The sequence below is a fragment of the Rousettus aegyptiacus genome, unplaced genomic scaffold (assembly GCF_014176215.1).
Source record: "Rousettus aegyptiacus isolate mRouAeg1 unplaced genomic scaffold, mRouAeg1.p scaffold_m13_p_8, whole genome shotgun sequence".
In the NCBI taxonomy this organism is placed as follows: domain Eukaryota; kingdom Metazoa; phylum Chordata; class Mammalia; order Chiroptera; family Pteropodidae; genus Rousettus; species Rousettus aegyptiacus.
In genome coordinates this window covers 24,497,041-24,520,219 of record NW_023416311.1, presented here as the reverse complement: position 1 = coordinate 24,520,219, position 23,179 = coordinate 24,497,041, and positions in this window count along the sequence as shown.

The window sequence follows — 23,179 nt, the reverse complement described above, 5'->3', positions numbered from 1 at the left end:
TCCATGGCAACTGCTAACATGCTTGTGTGTCCTGATAAACTGTAAGCTCGGTTATAGGTAAATTTTTATTTAAAATAAATTTAAAACTTGAGGATTATTTTGCTTTTAAAAAATATGAATTAAAGTAGCTATATCTGTGTTGACATCTCTGCTTTTTAGCCATCCTATTTGCTTTCTTAAGTGAAAAAGAAAAAGGAATGTTATAACCATTGCAATTGGAATTGTAAATATCCATTGGGGCTAAAATCCATACTGAAGATCAAATGACTTGTATAAGATCTTTATGAAATCTAAATAGGAAGGCAGAGGTCTGGGAAGAATTAGGATATAGTTTGGGCCATTGAGGATAATTACTTAGGTGTCACAATTTGCCATGAATACTACTCTTTCTTTGCTGTGTTCCTTGTCTCTATCTCTGGGATGGTGTTTCTCCCAACTAACAACATATACACACAACATGCATACACGTATGCATATGTACATATATATAGACAAATGATGTGGGCATATGAAGACCTCAGAGCAAATCTTGATCAAAGAGATGTGCCAAGGACTGAGTCATGGGCAGAAAGAAAGATGTGGGTGGGTACATGCTGACCACTTGATGGTGCAGATCAGCTGTGGTTCTCACACTCAAAGCCTTATACATGCCATATGCAGAGTCAAATGAGGAATGTTGAGAAGCAAATGCAGCTTTCAAACAAGGGCATGGAGGGAGGTGGCCGGAATGTGATACAATAGTAGGCCGCCCAAAAATTTGCTCTGGACTTTTTATGGACCTGATTTGGCTCCAGTATCTCATCACTGTGGTCCCAGAGCTACTAACATTATTGGTCATTTTTGAACGTAGCCGTTCTTGTGGCTGCCCCAGAATCTGGCTTCTGTCACAGAGAATAAGATGATATGGGAAGGAAGATTATAGTCACAACTAAGGCACAGCCTCTGGGAAATGATACTCACATGTAATCTTGGGCTCGTCACTCATCATCTTAAGCATCATCCACTGCTCAGCTCAGGACCTGACCCATACAAGTGTTTAAAAAATGCCAGCCCTCATGTAAATCTAATTTGAAAGATCCAGCTACCTCAAATATGGCATCTTATGGTTTAGCTAGATCCTAGCTTGATTATAAAGGCTTGGTTTTTTCTTATAACTTCTAAATCATTGGCAGCATCATGTGCCCACCCAAAGAAAGACAATAATTTTATGCTTGCTGAAGTTCTGTTAGAACTTTTGATGCAGATGATGAATACACTGTACTTGAACAAACAAACTTGAATTAGTCACAGCTGTTCTGTTTCTCAGCAACTACTAAGCAATTTACCCTTGCCGTGGGCTTCTTTAAAAATGGAAATACTGAGTTTAAGCACTGAGAAAAATATCATTTAATGAAAAGTCAAAATTTAATCTAAAACATGGGAAAGAACTCAAAATACCCATGCTTCAAGAACTAAGTATAATATTTCTACAGATTGAGAGAATTTTTTTAATCAAGAAATTAAATGTCCATCATATGTTTAATGTCCTCGGTAATCATACCAAATCATGTTTTATCATGTTCTGACTAAAAACACATTTTAATGTATATTCTCATATGCCTGCCTAGTTCTAAAACTGAATTATATTTCATCCATTTCTCCCAAACAAAACCACTGCATATGTAAAAACAGCATCATCCTGCACCTTGGTATTTACTAAAATAGGGCCAAATTTCACTTGTTTTACTTACTTATACATGCTATAGGCAAAGTCAAATGGAGAATGTGAGAGACAAATTCAGGCCTCTCATCTGGGAGCTGCTTTAATTCATCTGAGTTTCCACAGTGGTAATGAGAAGATAACAGTACACTGCATCCTAGATGAGACTCCCTAGAGCGAGGGTCTGTATAACCTCTGAAAAGAGCATTTTTCCTAAGCACACAATGCTATTCACAGATTTCCTGCTGTGGATTTTAAATGGAACTTGTCTTCTTCACCACCACCCCTTCCTGGAAGATAATGGGTGAGTGCAGTGGGTTTCAAAATGTATTCTGCAAAGCCCAAGGCTTGAGAGAGGTCCCAGGGAGGTTTGGAAAGGGAAGAAACCCTGGTCATGGAAAATCAAACATGTTCTTTCTTCTGTTTGATCATCCTCAACAGATAAATTTTTTCTGTCTCAGATGCTCCATCTACAGCTGCCTATGCTGTCTGATGTTGGGGAGGAGATGATGGAGTAGACTTGGAGTAAGGAGAAAAATCTCTCTAATCCTTCCCTTATCGTCATGGCTATTGCTGCTCATAGCTTTAAATATGTATGTAATGTTGGCCCTCAGCCGGCATCTGTGAACTCAGATTTCGGGAAGATTCTCACCACTCTTTAATTGGTAAGAGTAGCCCACTATACCTAAAATGTTTGTACAATGCCATCTATGCTAAACCCTTGCTTTCCTTCTAAGAGTCTAGAATTTTGTCATGTTCTGAGCAGGAAGTGCCTACATGGCATTCCCCAATAAGAACCTTGGACACTGAATCTCTATAAGGCCCCCTGGTATATAGCATTTCACACATGTTATCACAACTCATTGCTGGGGGAATTAAGCATGTCCTGCGTCACTCCACTGAGAAAAGACTCTTGGAAGATTGAGTCTGGGTTCCTCAGAATTCACCCCATATGCCTTTTTCACTTTGATTGTGTTTTGTATTCTTTTACTTTGATAAATTACAGCCATGAGTATAACTGCATGCTGAGTCTTCCCAGTCCTCCTAGTGAACCATACAATCTGGGATTCTCAACATGGAGGCTATACATTGGATAAGGAAGATGCTGCAGAAAGTGACCTAGAAGGACCAAACATCAAAGACCAGACAGGTAGAGGAATGTTTCAGAGAGTGCCAGTCCAGATAGATAACAAACAAGGCCCCCACCACCAGGGCTGGTACCACCAAAGCTCCCCTTTAAACCCATCCCACCCCAGAACTGACTGGAGGATTGTGAATTGACCACACACACCCCTTCCACATGACAGAATGGGTCTTGTGAGAAAAATTAAGTTTGAATTTTGAAAATTCAATTTTATATCTGAATTTGATACTCGCTCTTGCTACACACAAGCTATTTAAAGATAAAATCCAAATCATATAAAATTGAGTGGAGGCAGTAACATGAAGATGTGTTTCACCCTAGTCTAGCTAACTTATTCCCCTTCACTGTCCAAGACTGTGGGGTCTCAGTGTTCAAGTTTCTAGACTGCCCCCTTGAAGAGGATTTGGTCTGGTAGTGTCTATCTCCATGGACCTCTCTCTGTTTCTTGTCATTCCTCTTTCACTTCCATTCTCTCTTTCTTCTTAACTCACCCCTGACCCATAACCTTCCATGCAATTTTTCTCAAAAATGAGCCAGTCCGAATTGTCTCTTGCTGATGGTACATCTTCATAGCCTTGGGCCTGTGCCACATACCCTCCATATGGCTCTGTTCTCAGTAGATAGATCTAGAAGAGGATTGGGTTGAAGAAAAACTGGGAAGTAGTTTGGTTTTCATATTTCTTTTTCATTTTCATATATGTTGTAGGGATGAAAGGACTTATCTTGTTTCTCAAGAATTAAGATCCTGCCAATCATCATTAGCAGGTCTGCACATGAGATTTATGACCTACCAGCACACTCAGCTTTGGTGTAATGCTCAAAGAACGTTTACAGCTTTTAAATCTTCAGATGCTTTACAAAGTGGCCCTTTAGTATCTCATTAGGTAGAGATACTCATTTCTCTTCCTAAATCCTGGGTCTTCCCCATTCTTGTCTCCCACTCAACCCAGAGAGATTAGTAGAACAAAGGATGTCCCATCACATATTAAAACAATGAGTTCCTTTGAAGTTTTTCTTTGTGGAAGAGTCCTGAGGCCTTTAATCTATAAATCAGAAGATTGTTTTATAATTCTCAACTCTGACTAAATTTGAATTCTAAAACTTAAGAACATCATAAGTTTTCTTCTATTTTTTTTACAATTGATATATTGGGATTTCTATCTAGTACCCCCCTTTCAATATGGCCCCCCACAAATGTTGTGTGGGAGGGTATAGTAGTCCCTGACATCAACTTAAAGGTTGATATCAAATTTCCCCTTAATAACATGCAATAGATGGGTTATTCATCAGTTTAACCCTTTCCTTGAAGCTCTTTCTATTTCAACCTCTAATGTAGTCATATTTCTCAGAAGATAATTAAGTATGAAGGTAGTTTGAACCGGTATACATAGTCCTTAGCCAAGTAATTCCATCATGGGTCTCTCCCAGAGTTCAATAATGTCTCGAGGTGAAGACCCTCTAATCAGGCTCTGACTGGAGACTCTCTTCCTTCATTATGAGCACACCCACCTATCTCCATTCAGAACAGGTCCTTTTCAGCTCCTACTTCTGACTTACCTACAACTACTTCTCTCAGCCGACAGAATGTCTAATGCTGAAGACATCAAAGTGGAATATTGGAAAGAATGTCTTTCTATTTTGTCTCACTACAGTGGCTGTTGAACCCAAAATGGTATTCCAATTTAATTTCTATGAGAACATCTCTACCATAAAGGCTTCATTCATCTCAACAAGAGCTTCAACACTTTGCTTTGCCTGAACTTCCTTCATTTCACTCTTTAATGTTAACAGGGCACTTTTATTTTCTATTCCTTTGAGTGTTTTATTTTAATTACCAGATGAATGTTTTTGTACATGAAAGGAAATGGAAAACCAGGCTTAAAATGTCATTTTTTTCCAGTAGCATCAGATGTGATAAGCTTATTATACCAAATAGAAGTATAATGTATTATGTTTGATATGATTAGTGTGTGTCTTTTAAAAGGGTGATATTTTAATAATAAGGAGTAATTGTATACAGGACTTCACATTTTACAAATTGCTCGTCTGGTCATAATCTCGACCTTGTGAAAACTGAGGGTCAATTGAATCATAGTTATTTTACAGATGAAGGAATAAGCTCAGTACTTGGGGACATTCATAGCAAGTCCCATTCTCTGGTTATGATGCCATGATGCTGTCAAATCAGACAGATCTAACATTTAAAAGGTGTCCACATTAAACCTGGTCTTCAGTGTAAAAACACTTGATTTTATACAAATGAGTGCATGTAAAACAAGCAAAATCAGAAAAAGGCCTGTGGAATGCTTTAAGGTCAATTTCCTGATTGTGATATTGCGCTATCGTCATGTGAGATGTTACCACTTGGGAAAAATAGGTAAAAGCTACACAGTACCACTCTGTGCTATGTTTCGCATCTTCCTATAAATCTATAAATATTTAAAATAAATTCAAAAAACCTATATTTTAGTTGAATCTAAATTTTTAGAAACTTTATTTTCAGAAGGATGTTTTATTATTTTTAAATAATGTACTAGTTTAATAAGGACTCTAGGAATATGACCCACTCTACTCTAGTAAGAACTCATCTTAACTAACTACATCTATTTGTAGACCTTATTTCCAAATAAGGTCACATTATGAGATTGCAGGGGTTTGAACTTGAATGTATCTTTTTGGGTACAAAGAGAAGAGACACGGAGACAGATATACACACATAGAGAACGCCATGTGACCAAGGAGGCAGAGATTAGGGTAGCATATCTGCAAGTCAAGACACACCAAAGACTACTAGTAACACCAGATGCCAAGAAAATAGTATGGAATAGACTCTCCCCTAAATCCTTCAGAGGGAGCATGTTCCTGGTGGCACCTTGGTTTCAGACTTCTGGCTTCTAGAACTGTGAGAGAGTATACCTCTGCTGTTTTAAGCCAAAAAATAAAAAAATATATATATAAAAAACAAAACAATGTACTCAATTATTTTGAGTCAATTACACATACATAACGATGCATTGATCCTCAGCATGAGGAAAACAATGGCATACTTTTGTCCTATTGTAATTGTTTTTTGCTGATGACTTCTAAAATTACTACCACAATGAACTTCCATGATGAAATTCCATGCAATATAAGAAAAAATTATTTCATAGTATTGGACCAAGGGGTGACATCTTATAAGATAAAACTTAGCAAGGCTATGTGTGAAGTGAATATATGTGATTTTAGGCAATGGAAGTCACACATGAGTCACTGTGTTAGGCAGCTGCCAGAGGGCTTGTCCAGAGCAAGAGAAGTCATGGCCTGTTTACATCCAGACTGGTCAGACGATACACACAAAATCACTATGCTCAATTTGGGGCACAATAGTTTAAGAAGGACAACAATTAATAGAAGCTGAAACCGAGGAGAATGACTAGATATCTCACCATGAGGAACTGGTGAGAAAATATTTAATATGAAGAAATGGAGATGTGAATGGGGCTTTGCAATGGTCTTCTCATATTGCAAGGGCTGTCATGTGGAAATAAGATTAAATCAATCTACAGAAATTAAAGCTAAGATCAGTAATGGATTTTAGACAATGGGCCAATAGGCTTTATATGAAGAAGACTGAGAGTCTCATTAGATCTTGCCTGCTTCAAATATGTCTCCAACAGCCCTCTGGTGCTTGAAGTCCTCACCATTCAGGTAACTCCTTCCAGACAAGGGTAGCTTTGCCAGGCATGTACTATTAATGGTATCTGAAAAGGATAAGACCTAAAACTATTAGTAGCTACTAATACATTTGCACAGATTAGTTTCATAAGCCAGCTTTCACTAGGGAAAGCACAAAGCAAGCCCCTAAAAGAATGGGACTTAGAGGAACCTGCAAAGTAGGGTTTGGGCAGGTCAGGGTAGGGTGGAAGAAACATATTCAATAAGAAGGACACATTGAAGGTTCTTCCTTCAAAGTCCCATTTGGAAAAAAAGGAGGCTTCTGCCATATCCCCTTCCTTTCTGAGATGAGCTGTTCTACCTTCTTGGCTTTACACACACATACACACACACACACACACACACACACACACGAGTACATATAAAACAGATGAAATCTCAGGAAGGCCTGTGGATCATTCTGATGTTGATTTACTGATCATGATGTTGTGCTACAGTCAAGCAAGACATTATCATCGGGAGAAACTGGATGACAGGTACATAGGCCTTTCTGCACAGTTTGTGATTACTTCCTGTAAATTTAAAATTATTTCAAAATAAAAGTTTTAAAAATCTTTGATTTTAGTTTAATCTATTTTTTTTCATTTCCTTTATTTTTCAGCAGAATGTTTACAAAATTTTTGACAGCCTATAGATTCGATTATCAATTACACTTATGCTTAAAAATCTGTGGCCAGGACAGGTAATTAGACAGTCCTGCTCTCCCTATCCACTCTTTTACCCTCTCCTCACTAAATAACAGACCCAAACATGTCACCAGTGACTCCCCCTTCAGTAGGAAGGGAAGGCATGAGGGCAAAGAAGGAAATAAATCAAACATAGAAGAAAAGAAGGAAGAAAAAGAAAAAAAAGGAGCGAAGGAAGCAAAGAAAGAAGAAAAGCCAGTATTTGTCATTCAAAAAGATAAACATTTTACAGCCCAGCTTGACTGTGTCAAGAACACTTGTGTTTTAATAGTATGCCTGCAAGCTTTCAAAACAAGTGTTTACCTGTCACAATAAACAGTTATGAGTGAGGAACACAAAACAGAAAGAACCAGGAGTTGGCAGGTTGCCAGCCCTGCCTCATGCTGCTTAGCTCTGAGCTTGTCATCCAGGCAGCAGCAGCTCCGCATCTCTGCTGTCCCCATGGTGAGGACACATTATCACAAGTCTAGTACCCTCTGGGCTCAGGGGAAGCCAGTAAGAGCCAGACGAGGCTGGTGGATCTGGCCTTTAAAGTAAACTTGGCAGTAGCTGTTGGCCTGAGGGTGGCACACATGGGCCAATGGGTGCCAATGGGATCTAAGATATGAGAACCTCCAAAAAGTTCTGGAAAGATCCTTTATGAAGAGCTAGAACACAAAAATGCCACATATTTCCCATTCTTCCTTTTATCTTCACAAAAGGCTTACATATGAGGTAAGTCAACAGCAAGTGCCATACCTCTACTTATATATTTATAATTTGCTCCTGGGAGCTGGCAGTCTCATAAAAACTAACTTTTATGGAATACTTTATGCTTAAAGAGCTTTCAAATCCATCTGTCTCAGTTAATCTTCATAATAATCTCCTGAGACAAGGTAGGCAAATATTATTAACCCCATTTTGAATAACCTGGACAAGTCACTTTACCTCCGAATCTCAAATTTGAATATCTAGTAAATGACCGAACAAGAATTGGAATCCCAAAACATACATCTCAAACAATCTATGGCTCTCAAACCTCAGTACAGCAGAATCTCTTTAGCCCCTAGTTTAAAAGGCAAATCCCCATCACTCACTCCTAGGGCCTTAGATTCAGTAGATGTGGACTGTGACCCAGACATCAACATTTATGAACTTTCAGGAAGCTGATTGAGAACCAGGTGATTCTGCAGCTGGTAGTCGGGGAAGTGTTATTTGAGAAACTTTGTCTAGAATCAGGGATACTAAGAGAAAATATCTCAGCTCTTATAAATTTCCTATCTAGAGGGGAGCTGTCTGACACAGTAGCAAGTAGCTCATGTGGCTACTGAGCACTCGAAATGTGGCTAGTAGCACATATTGGAATGATATTTGAATTTCTTTCGTTAAATAAAATATATCACTAAAATTAATTCTACCCCTTTCTTTTTGTACTTTCAAATGTGGTTAGTGGACAATTTAAAATTACCAGTGAGGCATTCATTACATTTCTATTAGATAGCACAGGTCTACCGGAGTCCAAGAAGCACATGAAAGACAGATTTCAATATGTTATAGCAAATGGCTAAGATATAAATATAGAAAGTTGAGTCTAGTAGTTGTAGGAAACTCCCACAAGGTGTTTCCCCCTGGCTCATTTAGTCTCTAAGGCTGAATAAGAGCATATAAGGAAAGTGGGGAGCAGATTGCAGCAGAGGAAATAGCATTGGTTTATGATGTGTTCAAGGCAGTCACAAAGCCATTCAGTACTTCTCTGAATGGACCAAAGATGAAGCAGGAGTAGCAGATAGGAGCCCATCAATGAGATCTTAAAAGCCATGCCAAGAAACCTAGGGATGATCTCGAGTAAAATGGACACTCAGAAAAAACACTGAGGGGAAAGAAGTATGATTGAAATTGACATTGAGACCACCCTGGCTGCAGTGGAAAGGATGGATTTAAAGGCAAGAAAATTAATATCAGGAAACCAGTTAGTCAGTGACAACAATAGACCAAGTAAAAGTAATAAAAGCCCAAATTAGAACAGTGTTGGAAACTCAGAGAGTAAGTTATAGAATCCAGAAATTCAAGATATGTCCAATAGATAAAAATTGGATGAGTTTCATGATAACAGGATCTAGCGGAACAGGGGAAGGACTCTGGGCTCTGTCAATGGTGAGAGTAGCTGGTGACTCCACAAACTGAAACCTAAAGCTTAGGAGGTAGATAGTTTGTCTTTTCATTTGGAAGGAGATAATTAATTTAGTCATGTGTATGTTGCACATGGGGAATAATATTTGTACAGAGAGTAACAAAAACCATGAGAATGGAAAGAAATGATAAAAGAAGAACAGGACATGAAGCTAGGTACAGAATCCTGGGACTCAACAATGATTTGTCCTGAAACTTAGCTCCGTTTAGTCTACCCATTTGACACATACTCATTTGACTCATTCCTACTCCCCATTTCCACCACCAGCAGGTTAAACACCTTTTACTTGAATTGACTGGCTCAGGGGAGCTTACAGACCCAAGACAGGAAGCCACTTCTGAGCCCCTTGACTGTGTTGTTGCTATAGAAGTGGTTTGCAGGTATAGACTTGCCTAGGCAAACTCAAGAGTTAGGAAAAGACATTATGTGCCTCTGCTTCTAGAACTTTTATACATTTTTATTTTGAATGCTGAAGTTACACAGAAAAACACACTTTTGCTGAGCTTTTTTTTTTTTTTTTTTTTTTGGCTTTTTTAAAAGCCTTTTAATAGACTAAGTTCCTAAAGACAGGAATACATATTAAAAATTCTTTTGCATCTTCATTCCACTCCTGCTCTCAGGGATTAGCAGAATGTCTGACATTTAGGAAGACATAATCTCTTGAAAGTAGGCTTTAAATAAATATTTGCTGAACAAATCTATACCCCATCAAAATACATTGAAGTATGGTGAATGAATAAAATGACTATTCAGTTAAGTGGCCTTGGGCTATATCAATAAGAGTATTAAAAGAGCTGCCAACTATTAAAGACTCCCTAGGTAATTCATACTGACCCAGGGTTCAAATTTCTTGAACAGTGACTTTCAAATTTTTGTTTTTGTGGTCTCACCTTTAATGTTCCTTCATATTCCAAAAATGTGTTCTCCATTGCCTACTTGAGGTGTCCAGTTCCATTTAAGAAGAACCTTAGAGTTAACATAATAAAAACAGAACCCTGGATTTTTATTTTCAAACCTGCTCTTCCTTCACTTTCCATAGTTGCTCAACCAAAGCCTAGGACTCATCCTTTGTTCCTCTGTTTCTCTTATGGCCCCATATCTGCTCCAGTGCCCTCCCGTCTGTCTGTCACACAGCCTCATTGCCGGTACTTAATCTCTTCTTCTAGTGGCAATGTCCTTCTAAGTGGCCTCTCTGGTCTACTTCTGACTCCTAGAGTGCATTCTTCAGCCTTAAGCCTCAGGGATCTTTTTAAAATTCAAATTGAGTCACTTCTCGCCATCCCCTCTATCCCAACTCCCTTTATTTAAAACACTCCAGTAATTTAAGATTGAATTTGAAATAAAATCTAAACTCTCAAGCAGGGCCTTCAAGTCCCTACAATATTTGACTGTGGCTTCAACCCTGATATAATTTCCAAACATTTTCCCTTATTCATCTCTTCCCTCTGTATAGAATAGTCTTTATATGAATGACTCCTTTTTGCTATTCCTAATTCAACTTAAATAACACCCTTCTCAGAGATACTTTTCCTAATCACTTAACATAATTTTAGCTTATAAGGGCCAGCTCTATCTTATACTAAAACATAATGTAAAACTTGTATAATTAAAACAGTGTGGTTCTTGCAAATGAATGCAAAGACCAATGAACCAGAATAAAAAGCCTAGAAATAGACCAGGCTACATATGGTAATTCAATAGATGATAAAGACCCATCTCAAATCTCTAAGGAAAATATTGTTTTGTAAATAAGTGATGTTGGAACAACCAGGTAGTCATGTGGAAAATAATAATTGTAACATTTTGCATGCCCTTCCCTTTAATTAGTTGTGACCTCTCAATAGCAAAAACTGTGTATTAATGCTTGTATTCTCTGTAGTAAACACACAATAAATATGTGTTTATTCCATGATGATTAGGAGCCTGAGCTCTTGAGTCTGGTTGTTTGGGCTCAAATGGCTTTGGCCCTGAGCAAGATGCTTTACATCTATAATCTTCAGATTGTCTATCTGTAATAAGAAGAGAGAGAGAGAGAGAGAGAGAGAGAGAGAGAGAAAGGTAACTTGTCATTTTTGTTTGTGTTAGGACCGAATTTAATAAAGCATGTTAAATGGTTAGCACGATTCCTGGAGCATTGTATATGCTAAATACATATTAGTTATTATAATTATCACAAGGCCAGAAAAAGCATTGCTTTGACAATTACTTGTTATTTGTTGTTATTGTTTATTGAAACAATACAATGTTAAAAAGAACATTTCAAATTTATCATTCACTGAGTATGACTTTAAGCAAGTCATCCAGTTTCTCTGAGCCTCAGTTTCCTTGTTTTTTTTTTAATAGGAATGATAACATGCAGCTTATAGGTCTTTGTAAGAGTGAAAAAGGACATGTATTTAAAATCAGTGTGTAGAGCATAACAGTTACTTAATAATTAGTACCCTCATCCTTTTCCTTCTTCCACATCTCTCAACAGCATACTTAGTGTCATAAACAACTGCCTGCTCTCCACTGATCCAAGTTTGAAAGCTGGTCCTGCTCTTGGTCAAAGAAAACTCAGGGAATCTAAACCTTGCATAGCAGCTGAGCATCTCCTCAGTGTGGATCTAGTCCTGCTCTGACCACAGTCCACCCTCTCAGTAGTTAATGGTTTATTACTGCCCTGCTGGACATAACCGTCTTCTGCCTGCTTGCTTCCCTGCCTGGGTTCCTGTCTTGAAAATCCCATTGGCCAAATCAGTCTATAGGAGAGTCCTGCTCAGCTCTCCCCAGCTATTTCTGGATCTAAGTTTGGCTTCTAAACTTTATCCCCATATTCATCACATGCCCAATCTCCCTCCTGCTGCAACCCTGCAAGCATGACAGCCCAGCTGTACCCCTCCAGCTTCTGGAGCCTTGTGCTCAGAGCCTGGCTCTGAGGAAGACAGAATGCCATACTTGCAGGACCTTTTAAGATGAGTTTTCTCTAAAGTCTTCTCTAAGGAGATTTGATAATATCTTTTAAGTAATCCAAGAAAAAATATCTCAGTAGAAGAATGTTCCAGAAAGTTTGCATTGTGTTTCCCAGTAAGAGTATTTTTCTGTACAACCAGCCTTAGTATAGAGCTCAGCATCAGAGCAGCAGAGATAAGCAAAGACTAAATAAAACAACAGGCACAGATCAAAAGGGCAGAGCCCTCAACCATTTGCATATGTATTACCAGGCCAGAACAGAGATTGTTCTGCTCCAAGTCACTTAAAAATGCACTCCAAGTCACAGAGAGGTTCTACTTTTAGGAAAGCAATTGAGTCCATAGGTACTCAAAGAGACCAAAGACCACTCTTTGTCCTTTAATGAATAAGCTGTTAATGAATGAGAGAAACCATTGAATTCTGAAGTGATTGAATAATGCACTGGCGTGTTTTCCAAGAGGCTGCACATTGAACCACACTTAGAAACTGAAGAAAACCCAGCAGCTCACTTGTTTTAAGGAGTCAGAGCACAGTTTGCTACAAAGAATATAAAATAGTCGATCTTCTATTGTTCAGTCTATGGTTCCCATCAACTTGTTCCCTAATTGGAATCTTTAAATGAGTGCCAGCATGACTAGGAGACGTTTTGCCCTTCTCAACATGACCCTCATCCACTAAGTCCCTAACCATTATTGGAAGTTATTGAATGGCTTGTGCAGTTCTGCCATGATATAGTGGATATCGGCATCACATGTTCTGCATCATTCCCACCCAGTTCATCTCACCTTGAAGCACTGGCAATTTCAAATCCGCTAATGCTATCAAGGGGGAGAGAGTGTGATAGAATGTATTGCAGGTAAAGCCAGAGGATATAGAGAAGTAGAAGGTGGAGAAGAGGAAGGAAAAGAAGGAAGAGAAGCCAGCACAAGTAAAGGAAACAGTTCCATATGAGGTAACTGAGAGTTTGGAGCTACTTCCACAACTGAGAGAATTTCTAAGAATTGTACATCTAGCTCAGCAGGTTACACTTAATTTCCTGCCATCACCACTGGGTAAGTGATTCTGTCCATGCACACACAACATGAGTTTTTCCAGGTCTCTTGGTCTTTGGCTGTGATGATACCAGACAGATATCCTCAGGAGAATTTTCTGGCCTAAGATGTGCAGGATGCAAGGAAGGAACGGAGAGAGGCCTCAGCAAAGCATTTTGCATAAAAAGAAGCTTAATAGATGCTGGTTCTGGAATGTTCCGGAAGTGGGTGTGAATATTCTGGATCAGCAGCTGCAGCAGCACTAATGAGTATTTGCTACTACTTCCAGGGAGCCTGGCACTTTGCCCAGCCAGTCCCAGTTGCCTGGATCCCTCACCCTTCCTTTCTCTCAGCTGAGCAGAAAACTGGAGACTATCTTTAAACTAAATGCAGAAATGATAAAAACTCCATGAAACATGTTCATCTTTAAGCTGTGAAAGAGACAAAGACAGGAATAAAGTAGAGGGGAGGGGAGGAGATGATAGAGGAGAAGAAATCCAAATAAATTTCCTAAATTACTACCCCAACTCTCAGTCATTTTTACTGCCCTTACCTTCAGGGTCTGTTATATTCCCAAATAAGAAGGGCTTCATTTTATAGAAACTGAATGAAACAAAAATAGATTAATTAGGCTGCAATTATTCACATAAAAAAGGATCCCTGGCTTCATGAAAGATTTGACTATGGAGTTCATTTAAACAGAGAAATTTTATTCTATTTTTCAAATGTGATTAGATTTACATACAACTTCTCCCAGGCAAAATGAAGTACAACTAAAATGGAATTTTTTTTCAATATCTCTGTTAAATTATAAGTTGCCAGAATTTATAAACTTCAGTGCTTCAAGGTTCAAATCACAATGGCATAGGATTCATACATAGAGTTAAAAGATGAGGAAAGAACTAGATAGATAGGCCTTCATGACAAAGCAACTCATGTGGCCTTGAGCAAATCACATATTCACTGTTTGCATCACTCTCATTACCTGTAACATGATAAGGTAAGGCTAAATTTCTTCTCTGGATTTTTCAGGCCCATGAATCAGTGAATTATTCTTCAAGTTTCTCTTTATGATTTTCTCCCTTTTGGATTTATTCAGAAGAACTGGATACACTTAATCGTATCCATTTCCAGTCAATAGAATTTGCTTAAAATTCTCTCTATCTGTGTGATAGCAGTGTACATCAGAAAACATCTGAGCTAATCTTGACTCAAGGCAGACAAGGCAGGACACCGTGAAGGGCAGGGAGGTTTGGCACAGTCTACTGTAAATCTGAAGCATGGTGTTAGCTCTGCTCAAGTGTCAACCAATTCACTGCCCTGGGTTAACTCTTTAGCCTCACAAAATGTACCATGAAACCTTACGATAAATCTTCGGGGAAAAATTTCCCCATAAGTTTCTACCAACCTGGGGAGTGAGATTAAGGAAATTCTCCCATTCCAATAGCAATTCTGATCAACTTTTTCTTATCCACTGTGAACTTCTAATCAAGGTCTAGGAAGTTGAAGTCATTAATTTTAATGAATCTCGGGAACGGTCTGAATGAGAGCCTTTGCTAATAAGGTCTTGCCTGAGTAAGATACTATACAGCATCTTTCTGAACAGAAAAAAAAGATCCTTGCAAACCAAAAAAAAAAAAAAAAAAAAAAAAGAGCATGGCATGTTAAGGCTAAATTGGGGGAAAAAATCACTTTGGAATCTCTAGTTTTCTCAAGTCACAATTTACAATCTATATTTCAAGGTCAATTGAACCACTTGATAGCCAATTTGAGGACAAGTAAAGAGCTACATGAGGAATTATAAATGGCCCCAAGGGTTTCTGACACCAACCAGACCCTCGCGGCCACACTCGACTAAGTCTATAATGATCTCAGGTCATTCTAAAAAGCACAAGTCAAAGGGGCTCTGTGAACACAGGGACTGACCATTGATTTAACAGCAGCCTGGTGACATCCATTGTGCTCACTCTGTGAGTGGACATTAAATGTGGCAAAATAACACTAATGTGAGGGGGAAATCGAGATTTAATGTGTTTTTAGGAACTTGACCCTTCTCTGAGAGGCCAGGACTCCCTTCTCAATTGTGAAACATCTGTCCTGATTTAGACAACACTCTAGGTACTCTGATGGCTCATAATTGGCGGAGACATGACTGTGTTGGTCATCATGGAGATTTGGAAGTCATCCATAGAATTTTAGGGAAGGAATTAGAGGAAGGTGCCCAAAGAGCCAGAAGATAGAATTGGTCTATGTGTGTGTATGTGTGTGTGTGTGTGTGTGTGCGCGCGCGCATGTGTGTGTATGTTCCAATATAATGCTTCTCCCCATTAATGGTAAAGAGAAGCCACAACTCTTTTGAGTTAAGGAGGAATAAAATCTATCTCCTAGTCAAGGCTAAAGGCTTATATTGTTATTCAAATATGAATTCATTTGGCTAAATTTGTTTGGCTACTGAATCAGAAGTCATTGAGCCTTATCTTTGTAGAATGTGTCTTTAGATTATAAACTTTTATATCAGTTGGTCTCAAATGTTTGAAGACTGTCATAGATGTAGCTGCACTCGAATCACCATTTATCAGAAGTACAGATCCCTAAACCCCAGTTCCAAAGATTTGAGTTTAAGTTGTTCAGTATCTCGCTGCTCAGTTGGGGGAACTCAATTGTGGGAAATATATTTATCTCTCATGATAAGTCTCATTAAATTCTTCTTAAGAAAAGCAGAATATTAATACACTTAAAATGTTACAGCTGGTTCAAGACTGAACCATGATTGAAACTGAGAACTTCAACTGTTAGTCCGATGTGCTTTCTTATGCTCTCTCTCTCTTTTTTTTTTTTTTTTTTTTTGGCCCATTTGAAGGATTTCTTCCTCTTAAATCTCCTGCTTGTTTAGCTAAAACACTCAGCTCCCTGAATGTCATATAGTCTGCCCCGAACCCAAAGCAGAACATGTGCTTTTGCATTAAACTCCATGGTTCAATCCTCAATTGTCAAGGTGCATGCTCAGCCACAGTGCTTGCACGTGCTCCTAATACATTGTGACACCCTATTACTACAGTGCCTTATGAGCTTCAAGGGAAATTACATTTTAAATTATAGCATACAAGTATAATGGAAAATCTAATTGTAGCAATGACAGTTTATTTATCAATCATTTATCATTTTGATTTATAAGGTGCCCAACTTGATTTAAAGGTAGCTAATGTTTAAAAATCTCAAGGCACCCATACAACCAAATACACACTGGAAGCAATGAAGTGAATAACTTCTGCCTTTCTGCAGCCCTTTGCTCATCTTTTCCATACCCAAGGCTGAAGCTAGAAGCACAACAAGGTTGATCCCAGGGACCTTCAGGCAGCATCTCAGAACCCACACCACCCTCTGAGCATTAGCTTTCTCCTATCCCCATGTGCACTTCTTAGTACATCTTGTTTTATGGCTTACACAGTAGCGCTCTCCTGGGACTGAAAAGCCCTTCTCTGAGTTGCAGACAGCACTGCTGAAACCTTGCCACTCTAACTTGGTTAGCCACCCCTCTATTCTTGGGGTCAGACTTTGTTCCACTTATCTCTCAGGTGTCTAGTACCTCTCTGTGATCGAAATTTGTTATGTTCTTTCCCTCTTGCTACCTAGAGTCTTTTACCATGCTCTACTCATTACATGTTTTCTCCTTGGAACCTAGTTAAATCCACACTCGTTTTCTCATGCAACCTTGGATACTTGTCTTGGGAATTCAGACTCTTCCACCCCAAAGTGGGATTAATTATCCCCAGTACTGCCTGCACCCGATTCCATCTTTCATTTCTAACCTGAGGGCCTCCACACAATCTATGACTCAAGAAGTCAGAGGAGGAAACCAGAATTCAACAAAGGGTGTTGCATAAGCCTCAGTCTGAGCTCTGGGAAGCTTGATGAGCAAGACACCCACTACCATTCTCTGTAGCTTGGCCTTAGCTCAGAGCTTAATCCTTTCACTAGACTTTGAACACCTTGAAGGCAGGAACCAAAACTCACTGTTTGCATCCCCAGTGCCTAGCACAATGCCATTAGCATCCGATATGCTTAGTTGATATCTGTTGACTAAATGGACAAATGAACATATATCCTTTATTTCCTGCTCCCTAGTGTCATCCTAAGATCTAATTCTGCCATGGTTGCAAAATGGAAGCTTATTTTTCTACTAGACAAAAAATTAGCTACATAGTATTATTAGTATCTGCTTTAACAAGTGGTACTTCTAACTAGCTAAAAATCATTCTAATGTTTTTGTTACAGAAAATTGAGTTTGCTCAATTAAGTAATAAGTGAGAAATGCAAATCAAAACCACAGTGAGCTACGATATCACATCCACTAGGATGGCAATAATAATAAAAGTAGAAATAACAGGTGTTGGTGAGAATGTGGGAAAACTGGAACCCTTTGTACACTGTTGGTGGGAATATAAAATTGTTCATTCTTCTGTGGACACCATTTTGGCAGCTCCTCAAAAAGTTAAATATAGAATTACATATGGCCTAGCAATTACACTCCTAGATACATAATGGTTTAAAAAATAATTGAAAACAGGTACTCCAACAAGAACCTATTATACAGGCATATTTAAATGGCCAAAATGTAGAAACAGCCTAAATGTCCATCAACAGATGAACTTATTAACAAATAGCAGCATATCCTTACAATGGAATGTTAATCAGCCTTAAAAAGGAGTAAAGTATTGATACATGTTACAACATGGGTGAACATTTAAACACTATGCTAAAGGATAGATGCCAGACAAAAAAGGTCACATATTTTACAATTCTGTGTGTATGTACTATAAACATACAGAGAATAGACAAATCTCTAGAAGCAGAAAGTAGACTGATAGTTACCAGGGAATGGGCAAGGGTGGGGCTAAGAACAATTATTTAATAGCTATAGGGTTTTACTTTGGAGTGGTAGAAATGTTTTGGAACTAGGTAGAAATGGTGGTTGCACAACATTGTGAATGTACAGAATGTCATTAAGTTGTCCATTTTAAAATAATTTTATGTTAGGTGAATTTTATCTCAATAAATTATTTTTTTTTAAGTAAGCAATAGGTGAATTCACTTACCTTTTGATAATGAGTCCCACTACTAGTGTACCTTTAGGTAGACTCTTTTGCTCATGTTATATTTGTCCTTTTGGCTTACCTAAAATAAAAAGAGTCTTTAACAGGTTTTGAAAAAGCTCCTGTCTTTCTTTCCCAGAAGTTGTGGGGTGGGGCTGAAAGTTCCAACTCTATAATCATGCCCTGGTCTTTCTGGTGACCAGCCCTCATCCTGAAACTACCTAGGAACCCCAGTCATTCATTATCTCATTACCATATGAAAAACACTCTTGTCACTCCAGAGCTTCCAAGCGTCTTAGAAGCCCTTGTTTCAGAATCTAGGACAGAGACCAAACATTATTAAAAAGATCGGCAGCACAATTTACAATAGCCAAGATATTGAAGAAACCTAAATGTCCATCAACAAACAATTAGATAAAGAAATTATGATATATATATACATATATATGATATATACATATATACATATGATATATACATATATATCATAATTTCATATATATACATATGTGTGTGTGTATATATATATATGAATATTACTCAGCCATTAAAAAAATGAAATCTTACTATTTGCAATGACATTGATGGACCTAGAGGTTACTATGCTGAGTGAAATAAGTCAGACAGAGGACGATAATATCATATAATTTCACTTATATATGGAATCTAAGAAACAGAAAGAACAAACTAATCAAAAACAGACTCACAAATATAGAGGACAATTTGGTGAAGGACGGTGGGGGCGGGGTTGAGGGGACGGGAGGACGGGATGAAGTGTTAAAGAAGTACAAATTAGTAGTTGATAGTTGGGCATGAGGATAGGGAGCACTGCATAGGGAATACAGTTAGCATTAATATGATAGCTAAGTGGAGGGCCAGGGGAGGGAAGGAGGGAGCAATTGGGGGGATTTTTTTATGAACTATATAGATGTCTAACCAATATACTGTATACTTCAAATGAATTTAAATAAATACATTTTTTAAAAAGATGCTATCGCCCATAACACTTAGGAAACTATAAGGTTTTAGAGACAGAGACCAAATACACATTTCTTATTATGGTTCAGCTGCCCACTGCCCCTGCTGTGCCAGTCAAATCTTCTAGAGCTCTCCTTCACCCTGGCCTCTGCAATTGCACCAGCACAGAGATAGGGCGAGGCTAAGTTGATCTAGGGCAGAAATTTCACCTGCCTCAAATACTCACCATAGACTTTATGACATAATATAACTCACGGCACCTTTTTCCTCTTATTATCAAGGTTAATATGAGACACTTTCATGGCAGCAGAAGCCTTCTAGGGGATGAAGCATGGAGAATATATTTAGCAGCCATTCTATCAGGTATGGGATGAACACGCACTGTCTAACTGTATAATTAAACAAAATTTATAGCTGTGGAGTCTGCACGTTCACAGCAGTTACAGAGTCAGGTAATCCTTATGCATGGGGAGCCACAATGATACAGAGACAGGGCCTTCAGATGCGCAGGGTTATGAACAAAGCTGGCAGGGGATGGTGGTCAGTCCTTGGCAGAGCAAGCCTAGTATCTGACCCGGGGAGGTATTCAACTCCTGTAGACTGCTTTTGGCCTGCCCTCCACATCAGCTAGAGAGTGGACACTCAAGTGATTGGAAAATGCCCCTGGACACTACCCTCTCTTTCATATTACTCCTTCCTTTTCACAATAGCAGTGGAATAAATCTAGGCCAGTAGCAGCAGCATGAAACACTGTTTTCCCAAATTTCCATGTCATGTTCTTATCTTTACCAAATCTATCCAACTAATTGGAAATAGCACCAATTTAACATCTGATCCATTGCCACTGTTAGTGGAAAATAGGTGACACCCACCACCTGGACTGGTGATTAGTAGTGAGGAGTGTGGGGAGGAGCAGGGCCTGGCATTTTGGTACCAGCTCAAGGCTGCTTGTGTGCACATGGAGCTGCTCTGTTTCATACCAGCTCAGGCACAAGAAGGCTTCTGTCTTAAGAGATAACATCTCCATAGGAACACCCAAGGTGAATTTAGCCACCAAATGCTTCCCCCAAAAAACTCAACCTCTTTACCAATTCATGTTTCTATCCTTTTTTTTTTTTGAACTCACCTCCTCCAGGAAGTCGGCTTGAACTATTCTCTCCAAAGCACACAATCTGTAATCCCAGTTTTCTCAAATGCAACAATGATCTTGAATCTGTTTATGTCCTCTTTTTTTGCTGAGTCATTTTAATAAATAGGTAAATAGGAAATGGGTGAAGGGAGGTTCTTAATTAAATTAATTTTCCAACTTAGAAATTAGAAACTTCAAAAGAAAAAATTTATTTCACCAGTATTTATTAAGCCTTTTATTGAATATTAAATATATTTATTTTAATTGCCTTCTATAACCTCCATAACTAGCCTGTGAAACAGATGTTTTCATTGACTTTGAGATGAAGTAACTTGTTCAAAGTCACACAGCTGGAAATGTGGCATCCAGGATAACAACCTAGGTTTTCTGATGCCTAGTCCAGCATGAGTTCTATACACCTGGCCTCTTCTTTTCTGATATCTCTCTATACCCTGCTCATGTAGGTGCAAAGATGAACTGACTGACTATTGTAGCAGAGAATGTAGGCTAGGCTAGTTAACACCCATTTCAGAGTCCGGGAAGGAAAAAACAACCATTCAATTACTAAAAGCAACCTTCTACCAACCCATCCTACTCCCATCCCAAAGTTACAGGTCATCTGGATTTTTACTCAATTGACTCTAAAATGTTTAAATGAACTCTTCCTTCCCCTTCACATGAGCTGAGACGTGACCATCTCTCAGCCTTCTGCTAGGTTCAGAAATGATGAGAGAAGATCAGTACTGTACCTCTACAATCTCAAACAGGCTTCCTGAATATTTCCCCTGGCAACCTGGGTCAAATAGGACTGGAAGCCCTAGCACACTCTCCAGTAGGCTTGTTACCTACTGGGCCAGGATCCAATGTTGGGCAGGGTCTCAGACAAAGCTCTGATCAGCAACCCATTAGTAGAAATTGATAAGTGAGGAAAGAAGCTAATATGCAAAATGGACAGGCACCAGTGGTGATTTTCTTAGTGTAATCACTTTGCTATACACCATGCTTTATGTAGGGTTGACTAATTGTACCATGCCGGCCACTCGGGCCTGTCAAGCTGTCAGCACCAGTGTTCAAAGGAAGATCAGCTTCAAGGCCAGAAAGAGGTGACAAGAAGTCAAGGCAGATGCTGTGATTCCAGATGACTTTCCATGGACAATGTTCAACTCTGAAACTCCTCTGGAGAGCCAGCAGCCCTGCATCTCAGCATCTGCCTCCACCAATCTTATGATGCGACACTCTGAACCCAGTGTTTGATGGTGACATAAACTCAAACCAAGAGGCATGTCTTCACCTTCTCCTTTGTGCCCCTGGGGTTTCCTGAGGCACTAACAGATACCTGCTGAAGAGAATAATGGGAGAAACCAGCAAATAGCAAAGCTACTTCTAACCGTGACCATAGCATGCCACTTATCTTAAAACCTTCATTTCCCCATCTTATCAAATGGGATGAGCCATAGCTCCTCCACAGGTTGGCTGGGAGGTCTAAAGAGATTGAGCATGTCAAAGAGCTGGCCTAGGGCTCAGTAAATGGGACATGCTTAATAAATGTCATCTCCTTTTGCTCTGCTTTTCCACGATAATGATTTGAGAGGTCAGACACCAGCTACAACCTGCCAAGGGTTCTGAGAAAGGAAGAAGGAACTGCAGAGGAGGCTTACAATAGTTACGCAGCCAACAGAAGAGATGGGCATCATTGAAAGATAATTGGGGAGATTGGCCACACACCCAAAAGTGAAGCACAGGGCACTTTACATATCAATAAGGTCAATTATCAGAGGATGTTGGCTTCCTTGGCTCCTTTGGTACTGTTATTAACTTATATTGCTCTTGTTAACCTTTCTGATAAAGAATCTTTCCTAAATAATTATATTAAAGCACAATTCTCTGCAAGTTTAAAATATGTGAATGTTCCATTTCAGTACTCCCGTGTCATGAGATAATGGACACCTGATTGCCTGGCTTCCACGATAAGGGTTTTAATCAGACTCCATTCCTTGCTGTACTGGAGGATAAGGGCCAGCCTTGGGAAGGGTAGGAAGCTCAAGAAGACCCATGGAGGGAGGGTTTAGGGCACAAATGAAAAGGGTGAAATAGATTTTGACTGGAAGGAAAGAGGTCAGTCTTCTCTCTAGAAGAAGTGAATGGCCACCCACTTGGTGTGTGTTCTGGGGTCCTAGAGGGACCTGGGAGGGGCCTCTCTCCAATGAATGCCCCCATATCCTGTCCCTGGGGCCTGGAATTGTTTAATACAGAGGACAAACTTTGGTTCCACACTGAGAGATCATAGGTCAAGAGGAAGTGCTCTTGAAACAGAGGACTGACCAGATACTCACATATATTCCTTCTGAGAGGCATGGGACAGGAGCTGACCCTTGCTGAGCACAGTGAAAGCAGGTCAGGGTTACCTACCAAGGTACCAGAAACCTAAGAAGAGGTGGTGAAAGATCACAAAAGAGTGGAGACTGTACACCAGAAGGGGAAGGGTGGTGGGCAGATGTCTTTGGACATATCTGGTTGACTTTGCCCACTCCTGTAACTGCCTAAGTACATGACGGAGCCCAGCCAGACCAGCCTGGGAGT